The sequence below is a fragment of the Frieseomelitta varia genome, unplaced genomic scaffold, assembly GCF_011392965.1.
Source record: "Frieseomelitta varia isolate USP_RPSP 00005682 unplaced genomic scaffold, Fvar_1.2 scaffold_243, whole genome shotgun sequence".
NCBI classification, from domain to species: Eukaryota; Metazoa; Arthropoda; class Insecta; order Hymenoptera; family Apidae; genus Frieseomelitta; species Frieseomelitta varia.
This window is the reverse complement of record NW_025109972.1, coordinates 101,672-122,147: the sequence shown is the minus strand read 5'-3', so window position 1 is coordinate 122,147 and position 20,476 is coordinate 101,672. Positions and strand designations below refer to the sequence as shown.

Here is a 20,476-nt window from a genome sequence, read left to right as displayed (position 1 = left end):
GTTACGAATATATCTAGCTAAGTAATTATCTCTTCCTTTTATTTTAGATCCCGAATTATCTTACCTATGACTCCTACTATAATCTCATTCTTAAACCGATATTCTGAAAGTTATTAATATTTAATATTGTTATTTAAACGATTGTTTCACTGCTACTTTGAGTCTCGAATTTAATAAACAGCTAACTGGCACTTTCTACTTTTCAACACCATGAACTTTGTTACTTAAAATGAAGAAAGAGATCATCTTTTGAGATGCAGTCTCAGCGTTTCTCTCTCTCTCTCTCTCTCTCTCTCTCTCTCTCTCTCACGTGGACGTAAATGGCATTTCAAATTGCCGTTGAACAACCGCTAATAAATTCCCGTTGCAAAAGCGAGAACCATGCTCAATTTGTTCCTTTAACCACAAAGTGTTTCCATCGCTCGCCTGTGATCAATATGTACAAGGGAGAAAAGAAGAACGTCAAATTTAACGAATTTCTAGTGTGAAATATTTTACTCGCGCTACGACAAATTAAAATTTTATAAGTACAAAGATGCGACGATCATACACTGAAAAATAAATCTTCCGTTATCTGAAGAGAAACGGGAACTTATTTCCTTTTTCACCCGCTAACACTTTCATCTGCTTCTCTCAACATCATTAAAACATCGATTGGTTGAAAGTGAAAGTTGCTATCGGAAATGATCATAGAACGATGACAACCCGAATGATTTATAACAGTTTGAAAATTAGTTGCAATGAACAATGACGACCCGAATGATTTGCGAGTGACGATGCGACACTAATAACGTGTGATCATTTCAATCACCAAAATTCGATTAAGACATCGAAGGATTTAACTTCGTAGGATCTGTAAAGAGTACAACGCAATGTTTTTGTTGCATGCAAATCCGTAGATAGCAATTTTCAATCTTTCTTGTTTCATCTCTGCACATACAGTGGCGAGCAAGGAAAATAAATTCGCAAGAAGGGTGCAAAAATGGCCGTTTTTCAATCCTTTGTAATCCTTAACAATAATCTAGTGAGAAATACATTACATTAATAATCTAAAAATATAGCAATATATTTTTACCAATTTTGTTTCTTAGATATTTTTTTGTATCGTTATTAAACGAAAGAAACTACCATCTTTCCCAGTGTTACTTCGTTTCGTCTCGCTCATTATATCCCGAGGCAATCACTTCTTCTTAGCAATTATGATTTATTAAAAATTAATCAAGAGAGAGCAACGACGTATTTAAACATGCAACCACAAGCTTGCAATGGTAATGGATATTAGTTGCATTTCACGATTACGAACATTTCGAAATGTGTGCCATCAACAGCGTGCTGACTCGTCTTCCTGTCACGTTTCTGTGTCGAATGAAGACTTAGAGAATGTATTATAGAAACCGGTTTCCGGCGGTCTATACGTCGCGATAATCGCGGCCAGCTTTTAGTTTCGAATCTCTGTTTATATCACGTTGCCTGAAAAACTTGCATATTAGCCTTATTGACTATTGACACACGATACTCAGCATTCGGCACTTAGTTTACTTCGACGTGATCGAAGTATCATGCAATCGATAGTGAATACTTAGTATCGAGCACGGATTTTTAGATAAATTTTAGACAATTAGGGATAAATTTTTAATCACCCTCAAAAAGAAGTATTCCAGTTATTATCTATAATGAATAATGAATTTCTTTTTCTCTCTTAAAAAAAAAATAGAAGAATAATTTCTGTTTCTCCTGTTCGACAATATATCTGTCCGATATACTATTGTTATAAATATGTCATTACATCGCAACAAATTCAAAAAAATATAAAAAAAAATTCTCCGAAAATTCCTACAGTTTCTAAATATGAAAGTGACTAACACGTGGTATTCAGTGTAACGACCTATAACCTAGGATTTCAGCTTCGTTAGCGCTGATTGCTTACGGCCAGAAATCGTTCATTATCCTTTAATTACCTATTCTATCTACTTCCTTAAGAGTGGCGTCAGAAACGATGATGTTCACAATCTGCTAGAATTTGTCGATAATAAACAATTAGTAATTAAATAATCAAAGCAGAAACCGAAATGGAAACGAAAATAATTGCCAAAATTGACAAAATAGTATGCAATAGCGTACTAACTGAGATAAAGTATAATAACGAAATAAATCTTCTTAAATCTTTACTGAAAAGGAAAAAGGAAAATTTAATCACAGGTGCAATAATTATTGCGGCCTACGTGAAAGGAATAACCAATTTCGTGTAACGATGTTTCAAAAAATTAAAAAACACAGCACGTGACATTTATCACGATAATCCAACTCGTGAGAAAATTGTGAACAACTCCTGCGAGCAACATTTTCAAAAACGTGTAACGTGATTGAAAACTGTATATGGAAGCACAGTATCATTATTATTCAACAGCGTACACACACATTAAGAACGTCAGCAACGAAGCATGCATCAACAAACAATTTTATATTCACAAAAATTTCTCCTGCGCGAACTCTTCTCTTTGCTTTACTTGTTGTACGAGCAACATAACACGAGCGACATACTTAATGCCGTTCCCAAAAACCACCATTCATTTCAGAACGTATAGCGACTCTCTGTTAACATTCGAACACTAAACATTTAAGTTGCATATAATTTTGCAGAACAAGACTTATTAAGACGTACGCGCGTAAATTTAACTTTGACGGCATAAATTTTTATTAAAGTTTTATTAAACAGTATCGAAGCGCGAAGAGTATTGTACACGTAAAATTACGCTTCGAAAATTTGCGGTCGCGAAAGAAGGAGAAATGGAGATTCATTCACCACGATCCACGCGTCCTTTCTTTTGCGCTATACTAATCGCATCGCGCGCGTGCGAAACTATGTCACGGCAGATCTCATTTTCCACGGATCAAATTGCCGGGAATTATTTCTCGAAACCGCTCGATTCTTTGTCGTATTCGTTGTCATTATATATATTATATATTTATATATTATATTATATTATATTGTATTATATTTTATCATATTATATTATATATATTATTATTGTATTTACTATTATTATTATTTTTTTTTTTAAGCTCTCGGCCATCTGGAAGAATTTAAATTTTGTAGGATATCTTTATCGTTCGGCCTTTCGTCTCGCAATGACCACGTTTTACAACGCTTTGGCGAATTTATCTTCGCGAACGTTTCGCAAGCTCGTTGCGCGGGGACGCGCAACGCTTTTCGTTCCATTTCTGGCCAAATCTCGATTGAACGGCCGCGTAACAATCGCGTAATCTCACTTAACTTCTGATCGTACGTCTTGTACGCATCCCTCATCGTGCATCTTGGTGAAAAGTATGAACGAAGGACATTGGTTTACCCAATTCGAAAATAAATTGTTCAAAGTATCAAAATTAAATGCGATACTCAAAGTGACGTTCGAGTAACGATTAAATTTCAGAGTTTTGCCTTGGACTTTTACAGTACAGAAATAAGGAATAATTGGCTCTTACATTTTCTCTATGTTAATGAAATACGTTTCAATGGCATTCGCTTTCAAAATTATTATTAAGCGTATTCAAGCCTTCTTGCTCGAGAAGTGGACAGCTTAGGGATAGAAAGCGATTTACTTGTTTAGATTACACGCTTGAGTAAATCGATTAGCCAATCCATTGATGGTACGTATGTCTATTTATTTAGTTATTAAGTTAACATACTTCGTCTAGTTATTTATTTATTAAGTTAACATACTTTGTATATAAATACAAGCAAGTTGTATGAAAACAGACCGAAATAAAACGACACACTTGATAAACGTTTGGAAAGACCCATTCTCTATGACCGAAAGATTCGAAGTACAATGAATACATAAAGAACAATAATGCAATGTACAGCTATTGGAAATAAACAAAAACCGATTTTTAATGTAAATTTTTAATACAAAGCTATAACGCTAAATTTTTAACATAAAAACGTGACGTACGAAAATATTTTTATATTGAAGCTCATTTTTAAGAGAATGACAAAAGAATGTTCGATTAATAAATATTTGCAATGACGGGTAAACTTATTTGTCCTCGGTTGAAGGGTTAATTAAAAGGCCAAAAGGTTAAACGACAATTTTCAATTCAACAAAGAGCAAATAACTGACACTAAAAATGAGTTGACAACATTATCGCAAGCTCAGAGTTTCACCTCGTCCAATTTCTGGAAAGTGAATGCCAAAGAAAAAATAGTCGATGAAGCGACCCACCGCTGCTGAAACACGTCCGCTACGCTTTCTTCTTGTCAGCGATTTTCATTTTTACCGGCGTTGTCGCACAAGCGAAAAAAAAAAAAAAAAAAAGAAAAAAAAAGAAGGATCGCGTGAACGCGAGCGAGCGTTTTCATTGCCATTGGCAGCGAGGTAGGTAAACGCGCGATCCAACAAAGCAGCGATTCTCTGATGCGAAATTCGCGAGATCGTTACGCAAGCAGGCGTGTTCGATCTGCGAGAAAGTAGGAAGTAGACGAGATAAATTTGTACGTCACTCTGCGAGGTGGCTGTAGGCAACATGTGTGACTTGATTTATTCAGAGAGAGAATCGTACGCACATACTTTGCACGCATTGCGCCGAGGGTTAAGTTTCATCGTTGAACAAAGAGAAGATTGGTTACGTAAAGAAAAAATAGCCGAGCAAGAGCGTTTTAACTTGTCTCTGTGTCGCAGAGACGAAAATCGAGATTTGATAAATAATTTGGAAAAACTAGGATATACTGGGATCCCAGTTTTGCGAAACGTGGCTTAAATACAAATTGATACGAACACGAATGCAATTTCTTTTTTTTTTTTTTTTAACTCTGAATTAAATTCCAAATTTCAATTTTAAATTCAAATTCGAGTTTGAATTTGAATAACTATAATCCTCAATCTTTGTCATTTGAGACTTAAAATTAAAATCAAGTTGTGTATATAACTATAATCCTCAGTCTTTGTCATTCGAGACTTAAAATTAAAATCAAGTTGTGTAAAATGTTTATGCCTGTAATCCTCATATTTATATGTTTATAACTATAATCCTCAAACTTTGTCATTCGAGACTTGAAATTAAAATCAAGTTGTGTAAAATGTTGTGATTGTAAAGGTGAAACTGTAAAATGCAGCAAGAGCAAAAGTCCTTCTCCTCTTTTCTACCCTATAATCTACTCTGCATTTCTTCTCTTTTGATTGCAAAGTATACACGTAATTGCGAAAGCATGCACGTGATTATATTTACCATGCACATTATGTAAACGTATATTTCTATAAATGTATAAAAGTGTTGTATCCCAGGAATGGTAACAAACATACAGATTTAAAAAATAGAAATTATGAAAAGATTTCTCCGATACACATTCTCTTAATTTTAGATGCAGTTGAAAAGATTATAATAATACTCATCGAAAGAACAATTAATTACGATCCAGACTTGAGATATTTAACCGTATATTTAAACGAACGAAGAACATATGAAAAGATATCGTCGATGTCGTCGTTCGAAATAATAAACAAATCGAGCAAAAGAAGATCTGTTTGCAATGACAGTTATTTATGCTTATATACTATTTATGCGCCTCTTTCGCCTCTTCGAATCTTATCGCTCGTTACGTTAATCAATGCAAAAGTGAAACTTCTGGTCCAATTTATATCCTTCGACCTATTAACGCAATTGACTCATTTTACCGGAACGACGTGCACTAAAATCGTGTGAGATTTCTAAATAATTACACGATTCAAGAATTTCGAATAAAGAAGCAGGAACCAAGAAGATAAAAGTGAAGAATATCTACTTCTAACGAGATTGTAATTGAATAATCATTCAAAAATTTATGATGTTGAACATGATGCTAATAACACAGAGAGTCAGTCATGAAAGTCTACGTACATCTGCATAAATTGCAAATATTTATAGAAAAAGAAAAAAGAAAAAAACAACGATTCTAAACTCAATCACTTTATAAACACTGATTCATTTGTTTGTCATACAGATTCCAGGGAAAAAGAAAAATGTTTCTCACATTTATTTACCGAGCAAAACATGAATACATCGAAATCTATCACACACGTAATTATCATGAATGCACCAAAGCGTACAAAGCGTTCTTTTATTACAATCAGAAGAAGTTTTACTCGTTTCGCTATATACACGTTAATTGCACGTATTCTGCTTCCAATTTATTTCCATTTATTCTAAACAAACGTTAATTAACAAACGTTAATAGTTTATAAATGGTCCGGCAATTAGCAAATTGGTCAAAATCCATAAACTGTCCAAAATCGTTCCTCCTCTCTTTCAAAATTCGACATATGCACATATGTATATAGATATTCCGTGACTGACTGCATTTAATACACTGTTTTGTAATTTCCTCTGCAACATTGACGAAGCAATCTGTAATATATAGATATTGGCTCATTAAGTTACAATTTTCATCTGTTAGCTCCTCCGTTTAGCAGATCGAAAACTATGCGGTAACGATTCACGTAATTTTCGAATGCAAATTCTATTGTCTGTAATATTTGTGTAATACTTCGCGTCCAGTGGAAAGTGCGAAACGCGAAACCATAAACTACCGAGCTACCATTCGTGGTTTCTTATCTCATTCGCATTTTCATTTCGAAAGGGGCGCGTCGCAACGTGTTTCGCCCATAAACGATATTTAGCATTAGAATTTTAAGTTGTTTACTAAAGGAGGAATTCTAAATTGAAAGGAACGTCTTCGCGAGATGAAGAAAGTAAAAAAAGAATCCATAATGTAATGCAGGTGCTGAAGAAGAATACGGAGACTCGAAAGTTCGACGAGGAAAGAAAATGTTCGCGAGACCGCTCAGGCCGACAACAAGGTCGGACCGAACTAACGTTAAATGAATAAAACGAGAAATTAGAATGTGGAATTTCACGACGAAAGGTCGTAATTTGAACCAGCGCTTTCTAAATTCATTATGAAATTCAATTTAGACTGCTAGAACTGGTTAAAATGAAAATCACTGCTCAACTTTCAAGGTTTATGCTCGGTAAATATTTCAATTTTTTCATGTATATCATTCGTTTGATTCTATAATTAAATAAATTATAACTACACAGGCTCAGTTCTAACGTATGGGTTAGCAGTGTGTAAAGAAATACAAACGAACACATTAGACTATAGTTGAAGTCGTTTGCCAATGAATTAATGTTAATAAAATACGTATACGTAAAGAAAATAATCATTATTAAAATATTTTTAGATATTTCGTTAGTCGCACACTCGTAATTGAATATAAAATAGCATTACGCTAAAAATAGCTCGCGAGTTAACACTATAACATGGAACATGATAAATTAAAGTACAAAGAAAAAAATAACGTATAAACATTTTCTCGTGATGATTAAATTTGTGAAAACAAAACCAACACATCTTCTTCTTGAACGTGCATTACATAATTATACTAATTTATATACGTAAGAAAACAATGTATATAATTTATAAAGAGACACATCTCTTTCTCTCTAATGTATTACATATAGTATAATAATTTTATAATATAATTTTGGAATTTTAGAATTTTAGAGTTTTAGAGTTTTAGAGTTTTAGAGTTTTAGAGTTTTAGAATTTTACAATTTTAGAATTTTACAATTTTAGAATTTTACAATTTTACAATTTTACAATTTTACAATTTTACAATTTTACAATTTTATAATTTTATAATTTTACAATACAATGTAACAAAATAAACAATTTCATAAAAAGTGAAATCGATCTTTGCAAACGATTGCCGTACACTCGGCAATGAGCATCACTTTGCGCAAACAGCTCGTAAATAAAAGTTACCTAAAACCCCAAGCACTCGTCGTAAAAAAATTCAAATAAGAAGCATAAAGTTAAAAAGAATTACATTTCGAACGACCGAGGGAGCATTGACCTCTTTCCAACGTGCTCTTGCACTTTCGCGTTTACGTAACTGCCGCCGATATCTGCATGATCGGCTCGGCCTTGATAAATCCACTAGCGTACAAACATTTTTCCCACGTCGATGACACGCCGAATTTTAAAGAAACAACGAGAAGGAAAAAACCTCTATTTGAATCCGCGCGTCCGAACGAAATGGAAAGTAGTTCGATTGGGTCGACGAGTCTCTGAGTTCTCCGCGTTCACCGCGTACGTCTCACTGGCCGCTGAGTGGAAACGGAAGACAGGTTTGCACTTTTCCGGTCGATACATAGAAATTCTTGGCTGTTTCGTGTCGGCTCGAGTCACGCGGAGAACGCGGAGAACGAGATATGACCCCGGAATCGGCTATAAACACGTACCAAGCTTCGTTATGTGCTACTGTTTGCGGGTTAGAGTGAAATTACAGCCTGCAACGCATAACTAGATTTCTAGTTAGAACGCTGGCCGTTCACCCGTGGCGGCGACTCGAAGAACGACTCGGGGAACGAAGTTTTGTTCTACAAAAAAAAAAAAGAAAAAAAAATACCAACCGGATCAAACGGAAAGAAAACTTGTGCGATTTTCGTGGATTGATTGTCTAAAATCCCAATTTGTTTCGTGGGTGTAAAAGAATTTATGTACGTAACATTATTTTAAAAATTCATCTGATCTGGACGTGATATCAATCTCTAGGTACAAAAAGTATTATACAATGAATTTGTAATTTTCGAAAATTTCGTTTTAAAGAAGAATGATAAATAATCATCCTGGTTAAGAATGGGGGCCACAACGTTGCTGCATTGACACTAAGTTAAAGATTAAAAATACTAGAAGAAACAATTAACAAACGAAAATTAACATTTTCAAGATATGAAACTTTGCAGATGTGCTATCCGAGGAGAGTAGTATTGGGAAGACTTGAAAGAAATCAGGAACGCGCGAAAGAAACTACAAAGAACCTGTACAAGAAACTACTGCGAAGAAATAAAATTAACAAATGAAACTTAAGATTTTCAGAGTTTGACGATTTAATTTTGAAAGTGCGCCATTTGTAGAATAAGGAAAAGTATTGGAAAAAATTTATGAAAGATCAGGAACGTAGATACAAAAAACCGCAAGGTTTCTTACAATGTTCACACAATCTCCTTGTTTCTTTGCTTTCAAGCAACAACGGTAAAGTAGATAATACCTGAGCTAAAAAATTCCATTCTCACTGTACCAGTCGATATCAATTTCACAGTGACGGGATTACAAAGGCGAACGGCGAATAAAAAAACGGAAAACCGGCCAGCAAAATCGCAGGAAATCGCGTCAAGTGTATATCGTGACAGGCAGAAAGATTGTAGTCGGTCAAAGAACTGTAGTCGGAAGCAGAGCAACATTAGACAGCGAAGAAACCTTGCAAGGACATTTCCTTCCGCGAACATCAAGATCGCCGATCGTTCCTTCTCATTTATCAATTTTATGCCGCTTTTACCAAGGCCGTCGTACTGGTCTGATCGTCGGATATTAAGTTAACGGTTGTACATGCTACTAGAGCATACCTGTAATGCAACTTTCTTTTCTTCTTTTGAAAATAAAATACGAAGAAAACTCGGATTCTTTGACTTTTCATTTCTCAAAATGTAAAAATGCTCTGATTTTTCAGAAATTGATTGAAAGCGAAAGGTCTGTTAAAATCTAATTGAGTGTAATTGAACTTGATTCGTTCAAGAGAGATCCTCCAAGCAAGTAGAGGTGCTTCAAGAAAAAAAAAAAGAAAGAAAAAGAAATGAAAGTAAAAATTTCGAGAACTTGAAACGCGGCAGCTATCCACGAAAAATTCCAAATAGCAAATTATTCCTCTTACCGAAACTGAATCAGCTCGGGGACAACTGAACGACGATCCACGTCACAGCATCATCGTCGGTAGATTAACGACTCATCTGTCTATTTACGATTAACTTGCGAAGGAGCTACCGAGACAGTCAGAGCTTTTTAGAACTCGAGCACCACCGTTGACGAAAACGCGGATCCTTATCACGATCGACCGTTCGTAAGAAACGTATGTAAACACAAATCGACGTACGTTGGATCCGGAATCACTGTGACGACCCTCGATCTCGCATGATCCGACGTTTCTGTTGTACTGAGAGGGCCGATTTCATCGCACCACGCTGCCGTTACTTTCTACCAACATGGAGAGGTAGGAAAAGCTGCCAGAAGTGGGGTATCAAACGATAAGTCTGGATAAACGGACGAATTCGGTGGGGCAAGCTGTTTTTTCGGCTGAATTTCGTTTTCGTGGCTATTTTCCTGCTGCCTTTCCCTCCACGACGATTCATTTCGGCAACAATGAAAAGCCTCTCAAAGGTGTCGCGAAATCTGCCGTCAAATTTTCAATTTACCACTGAAATATTGTCCTGTATCGTTGAAACACGTTGTTTTTTTTTTTTTGGATTATTTTCAGTCTTACTTGATCACTTAATAAACTGTAAAAAAAAAAATAAAAGTGTAATACAATAAAAAATAGAGGGAGGTGTAACTACAAAAAGGAAAAAATTGGGGACAAAAGATGGTTCATCCAGAGGAATAGATTTTCATCTTATTAAATGAGCTGCTTGCGTATAACGATTATGGAAATTGTTTATGCTTCTCGTTATCTCTATTGGATAAAATTCGCGCGACGATTGAAAAGAAAAAAAAAAAATACTGATGACATTGGTCATCAGTTAACGCTCTGATTCTCATTTCTGCATCGATGCAAATTACTTCTGATATCTATCCGCCGATAATTGAACTGAACAACATATGTATGTACATATGTTCTCGATGCACGCGCCGCAATGTACAAGAATGGCAGTGTTAATTGCAGGAAGCTATTGATTTCGAACGGATCGCGGCTTGTTTGCCACTTCCGGCTGGCGAAGAGAAAAACCGCAGAATTTAATGTTGAATCGGTTGTTTAGATGTAATTTGAACTAATCTCGAGTGGTAACGAAATGGAAAATAGTGGACAATTTGATAGTTTGAATTTGATGTTTCAAATTCCTCGAAAGGGATATTTATCTACAGTCGGTCAAAGCATTCGAATATTTACTATAGAGGAACATTATATATATATATATATATATAATACATTATTTTAAAATTTCACTAATTAAATAGCATTAATATGAACGTCAGTAGTCAATTTAAACGTATAAGTTGTACTGAATGTTCAGGCTTATTAATGTACATATAGTAGACAATAAATTATAATTATATATATATATATAATTATTATATATTATATACATTATTAAATCTATATATATAATTTATACACTAATATATACTTATTATATTATATTATATATAAAATACTATATAATATATAATAGATAATTGGTTGTTTAAATACTTTTATTATTTCTGCGAAGTATACTTATATTGAATACTTTGTAACTTCTCTATATATTATAAACTTAATCAATATAATCACAACAATCGTGTCTCACAAAGTATCAAACACACGTAATATAATTGTAAGTAATTCCAACAAGTGTTCAAACATAAATTGCATAAATTGTAAAAACACTGGTTTTGGAATTATTTTTAAGTTTCCGTGTTACGACATATTCATGTATATATATAAAATGCAAAAGAAATGTAAAACAAGGTGGAAGAACTGATGTTTTGGAATTGCGGAAAATTCCATTTCAAACACGCAATAAACGATCGATTACTGTGGACGAGGATATAAGCAAAAGAAAAAATATTTATGTAACAGAGCACGTGGATCAATTCAAACGAAAACATTCGCTTCTCACCTGACAGGGATCATCTGTGCCATTTCTAAATTATATATATTTATTTGCTATTGCGTAGAATTTCTTGACATCGTGCAGCATACGTGGATGTAAATAAGTTGTAATATAAAAAAATTGGGTGTTGAATAAATTTTCTAACAGTCAAGGTCGACCGATCTTGGTCCACAGGATTGCTCAATTTTTCACATTAGGCGGCGACTTGTTCGATCTTTCCAATGAAAGTTACGACCTTGACACAAATAATCCAGGAGACGTCTCTCTGGATGTGTTCCTTTTCTAATTACGAATTTGTTTCGTAATTATTTAGTTGACGTCATTGGCTACAGAAATATACTTGATACAATTAGATAGATACGTACTTTAAACGTTCAAATTTTCAACGATCGTCACTAGGCTTTCGTGAAAACTTATATTAAATAATAAAGACTTAAGTAAAGGATTCTGTACTTCAAATACTTTCGCATACTTTTTCATACTACGTGTTCTATGCATTTCTATATTTTTATTTAATTTTATATAAAGATCTGCTTGTAATATTTTTGCGTTTCTTCGGTAACATGGAGGCTATAGAAAAATGATCGTGCGACCTGATCGAAATCTTTCGAAAACGATTATGAAAACACTCAAGGTGATTCAGTGCCGTGGGAGATCGTCGTTTTCGCAATTTTCACTCGGGAAAAATGTCGTCTGTACGTCTGATACTTTCGACGCTCGTGTCCTTTTTGAATCTTGATCGATGTACAGACGTTTCAAGAGAAACGGCAACAAAAAACCGCTCGGCGAATGCCTTATTAAGGCCAATAGAGAAATCGAAGCATACGAGAATGCTCTATCATTTGCGATAAAGTTTACGTAACAAAAAGTGGAGGTGAAAAATGAAGAAACAATCAGAAAGAACAGAAAAAACGTCAGATCGTCGTCAGACATTGGCTAACGATATATAAATATTACGAATATATCGAATCAGTCAGACATCGAAGTGATCAACTTCGTTTTATAAAGATTTCAGTACCACAATACAAAATTTAACACCGAATTTTATTGTCGAAAGGACGAACGATTAATTTGAACTGAAAATGAGTTTGACCCTACCATAATTCAATTGTCTATCGTATAAACTAAGGTTTAATCTCGTTAAGTTAGTTTCAGTCAATTTACAACTCGCAACTGCAAGAATATTTCGCGCAATTCAACGTTCGTCGAGTTAATAGATTTATACTTTTACTTGTTCATACGTGCTCGTGGAATAAAAAAAAAAAAAAAGAAAAAGTGTATATTGCAAAACGACTAGTTTCGAAATGGAATTGTTCTCTTTTTTCAAACTTTTACGCTTTTAGACCGCTTGGACGGCAGGCCGCTTTACTTTTACCAATATTTGTACGTTTTTACGTCTAATGAGCATGAGTCGTTGCAATCGCGTGAAATGTTCGATGAAATCGTTATCATCATTTTCTCGGCACTGACGAAACGATTCTGATACAAACGAAGAAAAGCCCAAGAAATCATTTAATTTCATTTTCTCCCATTAATACCAATAAATTTTGTATTTGAATATAAAAACCATATCGATCAATCTCACAAATTGAAAAGTACAAAAAAATTACGACCCATTTTTTAAAAGCACCGCTTTTTAAATTTACCTTGCCATTTATCATTATTTTCTTACGATAAAACTTACGAAAGTTATATCGTTCGTTCCTTGAAGAACTGAATATTACTCTCACTGAATGATGAAGAAATTAATGGAAAGTTGGTATGATTCAGCTACTGAAAGACTCAATCATATCGAACATATACGTACATTATACTGTCTGTTCGTATCTTACAATAAACGGCAGTGAATAAATTAACCCTCGTCCAATCTGTATCAATTTGATACTTTTGACTTCTCCTCTTGTGAAATGTAGAATAGGATCATAAGAAATACAATGTCACGCGCAACCGAATAAAAATTTAATCAACTTTGACTTACTTTAATTACCTTACTGTTTATTTTGATCTATTTACTGTTAGTAAACTGTTATCATCTCTCAATTATCTCGTTAATTAACAATTTATCTCTTTTCAGTCTTCGTCGTGTCACTTTGACGCTAAGAGACAAATCAGAACGAGTGCACCTCTGCCACGCACGTCTTTTGTCCCAAAATTGCAATATTTTCTCAGTTTTAACACTAAAACTACCAAAATGGTCGAAACGACCATTTGAATATTTTTGTCAAATATTTTATAGATATAAAACAGTATACTTTTGGAGACTCGAACGATCCTTCATAAATTACATAAATAAAAGTTTGTGTATCCCGTTGTATCATAAAGATTTTCCGTTTCATTTATTTTAACGTGTCTGATGAAAATTTGATGCTCTGATCGTCGGTAATTCTAGCTAGTTAGGTATAACCCAGGCAAAGCAAATAATAAATTTACTACTTCTCAATCATTTCTATCCAGTGACATCTCGTACCAGCGAGTTCAAAAAGAAAGCGACGAATTGTCGTGTACAGTCGCTCGTTATGGTCCGCGATCAGCTGCCATAACCAGCGCGAGTGGTTAAGGGAAGCCGACACCCAAACCCCCTCATCAGATCTACTGGAAATTATCAAATCGAAGATCTACCGTTCAAAATCAAGATCAGGCTACCAAAACACGCCAGAAAATAAGAGGCCACAACAGACAACAAATTCCACGGATCAACAATCAAGGAACCGCAGGTTTTTTGAAACTTTTCCTGCACTCTCAACATCAACTGAAACTACACTAACTTAACAAATATCACCATTCTAACAACTCATTGTACATGCAGGTAAGAGGGCACTACCAGCCCACGGCACTGCGAGCGCACCAACAACCTGAAAAAAAAAAAAAAAAAAAAAAGGGAAGCCGAAGCAGACATATCAGAGTGAGAAAAATTGCGCGTGTCCGGCTCATCTTTCGACACGCGAGGTTCCTTTCTACGATTACTGATATTAATTGGAGTTGCCGCGTAGACGCGAGCTTGCTGCGGTATATTTGCAATAACTGCCGGTCTCCCGGCGGCCGATTGCAAAATCGAAGGGAGAGCTCCGATCATCGGAGGCAGCTGCAAAACCTCTTGCTAAATACGAGGGAGGAGAGGGGAGGGAAGCTCCTCTGCCTGTTATTCTCCTCGCTGAGGCTCGTTTCCCTCGATTTTCGCCTCTCGATGTCCCAGCCATCGTCTCCCGACGAAAACTCGACGAAATTGCAAAACAATTTCCCGCCGCGGCAATTCACCAAGAAGCTCGTTTCGAGCGGGCGCGCGATTGCACGCGTGACCGATTGCCCGCGCGATCCTCCTCTGAAACACCATCTTGGCCAATCCGCGACATACGCCGCTGCGATTTCGCAGCGTGATTGTTTATCCGCCTAACGATCCACGAGGATATTAACGATTTTGCCTCGCTTGAAATATCACGTCTGCCGGTTTAGGCAATGCCTTTAGCTAAAGGATCCGGAACGCTTTGGCGTCTTATTTAGGTGTTTGAAACTTAGGTTGGTTGCACTATGCGTTCTCGTTGATTGGTAGCTTTCGACTGGGATCTCGCTGCGATTGAGAAAACGAAGAGAGGAGCGGCTTGATGTTAATAATTAATAATTGGGCACATAATAGTCGATTCTTGTTTGGGTCGGTGATTTTCTTTTTTTTTTTTTTTTTCTTTTAGGATCCAGGCAATTTGTGTCGTTCGTCATATGATGGTTTTGTTAGCACGATTTCGATCTGCTTGAATTTTTAAAAATTGCTAACTATGAAGAATTAGAGAAGATGATCAGAGTTTTAGTCTTTGGGTCGTTATTGGCAAAATTTGATTAACGGAGCAGATCATTGAAACTATGTTCTTTTAATTCATGCCATTGTAGGTATGTCACTCACTCACAGATACAAGCACAAACATAAAGTGTAAGTATAATATAATTTATAGTAGAAATTAGGATAGCTTTGACCTCTTTGTGTTTAATATTTACAACTTAACATGCTGACAATTAAAATTCCAACGTTCCAAAATTGCATCGTGAATTATAATAGAAATATAATTCAATTGTTGAATGTAACATCAGTTACAGCAGGAATTAGCAAAAATTTGCAATCGTCCAAACAATCTAGATCGGTCTTGCGAAAAGTAATTCAGTCATGATCCTTCTTACCGATTCGAAACGATTTCGAAACAGAATAGATTGAATGTTGAGAAATTCCGTGGGATTGATGGAAAATAATTGCATATTTTATTTATCCACAGACTTGCAGATTGTAATAATAAAGGTAGACGCAAAACTGCAGAGTCATCATTATAATGCAAAATCGGTTACATGCCGAAAATAAGATGCTTTAGAACAAAAAGGTTTCGATGTAAATCGAAACAGGAACGATTGGTCGTTTAATGGAAATTTTATACGAAACATTTCTGGCCATTAAAATAAAAGACTAACGAAAAGAGGTAGAAACTGCATACATTAACACGCTGAATACTTCCACGTGAAAATATACGCTCTGCCTGTGACATATTTAATTTGTTAACATGTTGCAATGTGTAACAATATTTTACAAAGAATAATAGTATATTGCAATGAATGCGCATTTCCCGTTTTATAATATTATCTAATTGTTTGTGATATTTAAAAATAATTTCAATTTTTACATTGTTTCAAATCATTACAAGATATTTATATATTTATAATAGGATAAATATGAGGTATTTATCATCACCGACATTTTATCCTAAATATTTTATATATACGTTAGTCTCTGAACAACTGAATAAAAAATACAACCTTTATTGTAATATAATGTTTCATAAAGATTAAGTATTCCGTTTCCAGAAGAAAAACAGATTTTCGCGTGGTAGTCGACATGCTGATTATTCGTTTAATGAATGAATATTAAATTTGACGAACGCGTTTATCTAAATATTCGACAATCGTCTACGAAAATTCGTAAGACGTACAACTTGGAAGGAATTGATTAAACAAGGAGAAAATCAACGCAATAGGCATACAAATATACCAAACGACGGCATCTAACTGCAATTTACAGTTCCACGAAAGACATCCGCGATGTGTAATTGTGGAAAATGTCAAAAAGTCACAAGTATTAGTATAGGAGCGTATACGTACCTGGATCGCGATAAATTACGATCGTTTACTTCTAGATAGTATCCAGTTTCAATTATCGTATTTTATTTAGGGGCAATAACAATGCACGCTGATGGCATCTCGTTCGACGATTCTCAAATCGCGTATCAAATATTTTTATTGAAGGAAGTAATGTCATTTCAATAAATTCGTTAACATTTAATCTCGTGAATATTCTAGTATTTCAAACTATTCCGTCGAATCGTGTGACGAATATTTCATGCGTTTTGTGTAAAAAATAGAAAACCCATGGATTTTATATTCGACAGAATGTTAACATTTTCGGCGATTATATGAAATTAAATTAATATCTGAGTAGACGTGTATGTTACACACAATCGAGAATTGGACTAGGAAAAGAAACGAAATTCATTTGAACGAACTGAAAAAAAGAAACTGAATTAATAAAGAATTACTTTGTCAATTATATCTGTTATATTAGAAGATCACAAATAGCCTTTCTCGGCTTAATAGCATCTTCTAACGTAATTAGGAAAAGAAATGAAATTACGCGAAACTGGAAACTGTTACAAAAAAAAAAAAAAAATAATTTCCATGTAGCCGATATAATTCTATTTTTCTGCTTGTTCAAATGATTTTATATACTTTGAATTTTGAAATGAACATTCCTTTATAACTTCGTTATTCCCATTGCAAGCGAAACAAGTTACGCTAATAAGCACTTATTTTGTTATTCTGTCAAAGATTTACGTCGAATATCTGCGTTAAAACATGTAATTAATCAAAATAAAGTCGCTCGATAAAGTTGATAAATAACACATCAGCTATTATCTCAAAAAAACTGTGGCGCAACATTTATTTCCGCAATAGCATGAAGAACCGGTGACAATTTGTGTTTCTCGGGGGAAAAAAGGAAAACGATACGGAGGTCTAATTGAAGTCAATACGTTGAATTACTTTATCATGCAATTACTTGTTAACTAATTAGAGCTTCCCGATCGAAGATATTAATTCATAGCTCTTTTTTCCGAACGCTCCTCTTAAACAGTAAAAGCTACGACTGTAAACAGTGATTACAAGATGATAAATTAACTGTTGTAAAACATCGTGCATAGAAGAGAGAAAGAAACTTTATGAGAAAAGATAGCGCACTAATATCTCTTCTGAAATATTATCAGTATCACTTAATAAACAATAATTATATGAATGTATATTTTTCACAATCATCTCGAAGTATCGTGTTTGATTTTCTTTATATTTTTATTTTATTGTAGATTAAAGAAAAAGTCTATTCAAAAAATTTAAAATAAAAATATGATTAACCAACATTTTCTACAAATAAATTTTTCAAACGATTTTCAACTGTAAAGTATGCATCAGTTTTCGAAATGGTTCGAAATTAATATCTCTGCTGTTTCTAGAAAAAAATTAATTTCTTACTGAAATGAAGCGATGTAACACGACACACTGCAAACGCAGAATGGTTGCAGTTCGATAGGCGTCCGAGTTTGATATTTTATAACTAGTTTCGCTCGAAATTTATTTGATAAAGACACGCATTTAAATACTTTCGAGTAATTATTAAAAATATTTATATACGTACAAGATATAAACGAGATTCGTGTATACGTATATATAAGATATAAACAAGATTCGTATATATGTATATATAAGATATATACTATTAGTTGCAATACCATTATTCTAAATACTATTCTGTGAAATATTTTAATGAAATACTTATTTGACAATACTATTTCCATATGTAACTACACGCATGAGAAAATAAAAATATTCACATTCTATTTACTATTTCATATTTACTATTTCTCCTCAGCTCTGGTGCTTCGTGCAAGCACTGATTTTATTCTAATCATAAATTAGAAATTAAAAAGGAATTGAAAATATGAGTTTTCATAAAAATTTGTGTAATTATCGTCGATATATTAACCGACAGAAAAACGATCCTAAACTTTTTGCGTGATATGACAACTACTGCAATTTTTTCTATTACACATTAATGAGTAGATTCTGTGAACTCTACAGCGACATACAATTTTCAAAGAAGACATAGTACATCACAGATCAGACATACGTAGGTCACAAATCTTCCGAAGTCGACGTAATCATGTCGTAAATCTGTTCGTAACTGACCGTCTATTTTTCTGTAAAACATGCACGCGGATTTCGTGTTACGCGTTTTAAATTGGCAACGTATGCGTCGACTTAATTCAACTTGTACTTCCCTGTCGGGAAACAACAATAAGAAACGTTGAAGTCGTGCAAAAATTGCGAAATGTTTGCACTTCGTAACGATGAGGGAACAAAGGACAATTTTTACTAAATTTAATAAATATGTAAAATTCCAATAGCAATAAATTAAAATTAGACTTTCGTGTCTCTTCATATCTTTACGAATGTGACTTTTATGCAAAATTCATATTTCTGAAATTAATAAATTTTCCTTAAATTCAATTTTATTCGCGAATGTTAAGTTCATGTTTATTTTTGAAAATACATTGAAAATTTATACATTTTTCGCATTACGTGCAACTCTGCACAATTTCTTATAAATGCATAAAAATCCGCGGTCTAATTGTAATAAAAATTCTCAGTCTGTTTACTTCATACATATTTACATATTCATGGATTTTTCCCACCGTTAAATTTTCCAAAAGTACAGGATATTCAGATGTCACGGGTTTTTCCAAAAGTACAGTATATCATTTAGTAATGATATATTATAACGAGACTATTAGAAGAAATAATACTAAAATATGTAAATAAGTATGTAAGAGAAACAGACAAGCCCGAAAAAATTGATCTAGGAAAATGTTTCTTCAACGGTAGTTAATTATAAGTATGAAACAATAATAACGTGATGACACTCTCTATGTACGAAAAACATAATAAGAAAAAGGAACATGTATAATTAATTTAAATATATTGCGCTGAAACACTCCATATATTACGCTGAGACACTCATTTGTAACTATCAGTGTATTTTTCCCTCTCAAAATGGACAATCATATGCTAGACTAGTCTAAGTATTTTTCCTACTGGTGCATGGTTACTTAATGGTCAGTCATTACATGATTAGTCAATTCAATTCCAATAATAGAAGAAGCAAGTTGAATATATGTTTAGTAACAGAAGAAGCAAGTTGAATATATGTTTAACAAATTGTTTCTTTTATTCATGTGTACGCATTTCTTAACGAATGGATAATCAATTTAACTGATGAATATAAGAAACAAAACAAAAAGTCTCCTTCGTGATTGAAGAAATGATTATTTATATATGTCATTATAATTAACAGTTTACTAGGTTACAACTAATTTTTATAATTACTAGAGGTGTGCGAGAACCCGAAATATCGGGAACGCGAAATTTTTTTCAGGATCGGGACGAATTTCGAAATTCTCAAATTTATTGGGATTCTCGAAACAATCGGGATTCCCGAATGAGTTGGGATTTAGGAAGCTTAAATAATTCGTTAAAGCCCACGCCTTCAACTATATCGAAAGGTCGCCGCTCTAGAATCATCATTCGAGCAATTCCTGCTGTTATGTGTTTTAGTTTAACAATCTTTCGCGTATCATTTTGTACATGCGACAAATTTTATATCGATTCAGTTTCTTTTCTAGTACATGTACTTATGTTTGGATGCATACGCTTCAAA

At 34.0% G+C, this 20,476-nt stretch overlaps 1 protein-coding gene across 2 annotated transcripts in view; it reads right to left on the bottom strand.

The window, feature by feature from the left end:
- Positions 1-20,476, bottom strand: part of LOC122528000 (elongation of very long chain fatty acids protein AAEL008004) — a 67,007-nt gene that overhangs the window by 8,204 nt on the left and 38,327 nt on the right. Inside the window, exon 1 of one of the 2 annotated variants that reach the window (XM_043652652.1) lies at positions 9,750-10,037. The exons of the other annotated variant lie outside the window; for it this stretch is intronic. The gene's annotated coding sequence lies outside the window, so the exon portion shown is untranslated. Of the gene's footprint in view, positions 1-9,749; positions 10,038-20,476 lie in introns of those variants that run through there. 2 annotated transcript variants of the gene reach the window in all.